Raw genomic sequence first — 1,800 nt, forward strand, 5'->3', positions numbered from 1 at the left:
TAAGCATCTACTGTTTATGCCCAACAGTCTGTGGTATTTAGCTATGGCTTCCTGAGCTGACTAAGCCCATCTCTTGCAGTGTTTGCATTTAGTGAAATCAGGTTTCATTTAGTGAAACCGAAGTCAGGATGCAGCATCACAACATACAAGCCACTGGACGTGACTTCCCTAACTTCTGCGACTGAGAGGACACGGCATGTTCCTACATTTGGATTTAGGAAGTATTTGTGCCACTCAGCATGGTACTCGACTGTCCACTCAGTGCTACAGAGAAGTCTAAAGACCTGCTTTCAAAATGTTCTCTCTTCTCCTGGTGATCCACAGACGGCTTCGCAATTTCTTCTGACATAATGATATTCTCTATAACATCGCACATCTGCACATCGGCAACACCTGAAATCTCACAATGCATCTATATTTTTAAGCTTAATATGCACAGGCAGCTTAGCTTCTTGATATGTTGGAAGCAGACTTCTCCACGTGCCAGGAGAATCATTACAAAGTGTTGAGTACCACGTGCATATACAGGGATAACTCACCCGCCTGGACTGCCCTTCTTAACACCGTATAACGGATATAGAAGCAGCCCTACCCTTTGCCAAATGACCAACGAAATCTATCCTCGAAGATACATCAGCAGTAACCACATACTTAACAAGGTTCTACTTATACAAAAACTATGCAGCAGAAAAATTGAAATTATTCCTATAGAATATAGGTGGCTATTTAACACAGAGCATACATACAAACGCATACATACAAACGCACACATATAATACATGCGTACATACATACATACATCGGCTATTTAACACAGAGCATGGGCATACATACAAACACACACATATAATACATGCGTACATACATACATACATACATACATTGAAAACTAAAAAGGTACAAATACAAAATGGAATTTTGCCTCATAGTGCACAAAGCAATTCACCCTAAAAAGTGAGAGGAAGGAAAGGCAATGGGCACCACACACAGCTGTGTAAACGTAAAGGGCATTGACGGAAACTATAAAAATAGCTGACTTCAAGGGCATCTTCTTTGGGTTAGAACTAAAAAGCTCATCCAGCCACCAAATCCTGGACCCGCCACATCTCACTTAGCTAGAATAATGAACAACTGCAAGGAACAGCATGTATATTTAAACTCAGGTGAATATCAGCTAACGAGCTTTGGAAAATAACCGAACATGACAAAAGCTACTGTTGGCTCAAACATCTGTTATGCTGCCTTCAAAACTCTGACCCTCACTTTGAAAAGATAAAATATGGTCTACGGCCATGCCACCCTGAACAAGCCCGATCCCATCTGATCTCGGAAGCTAAGCAGGGTTGGGCCTGGTTAGTACTTGGATGGGAGACCGCCAAGGAAGACCAGGTGTTGTAGGCGTAAAAAATAAAAAATAAGGGATTGTAAGCTGACAAGGTCCTTGCAATCTGTGAGGTCAACCAAGGGTCGCCTCGCCAAAAAGAGAAAAAGAAAAGAAAAGAAGATAAAGTATTGGAGAGCGCTCGCAACAACTAAGATGCTATAAAACTTGAAGGAATAACTTTACTTATATTTCCTCCCACACCCTGTTCAACTCCAGATAGCACTTTATCAGGCTGTTACCCTGTTCTCCTACCTGCAGCTCTGCGTCACATGCCACCCTGTAGGTATAACTGCGCTGCTGTAAAATGCATGAGCTGTCAGGCCACCAGGAAGAAGCCACACACGCTCATACTCTTACACTGTGGAAATGTGAAGTATCTGTGTTTAGTACTGAACGAGCTTGAGTCCCAGCAGCAT

General features: G+C 42.4%; 1 non-coding gene across 1 annotated transcript; it reads left to right on the forward strand.

Annotated features, from left to right (window-relative positions):
• Positions 1-1,282: 1,282 nt before the first annotated feature.
• Positions 1,283-1,401, forward strand: LOC112482999. The gene has a single exon (XR_003047465.1). It is a non-coding gene; the product is annotated as a 5S ribosomal RNA (ribosomal RNA).
• Positions 1,402-1,800: the final 399 nt, after the last annotated feature.

Source organism: Pteropus alecto, unplaced genomic scaffold (assembly GCF_000325575.1).
Source record: "Pteropus alecto unplaced genomic scaffold, ASM32557v1 scaffold66, whole genome shotgun sequence".
Taxonomy (NCBI): domain Eukaryota; kingdom Metazoa; phylum Chordata; class Mammalia; order Chiroptera; family Pteropodidae; genus Pteropus; species Pteropus alecto.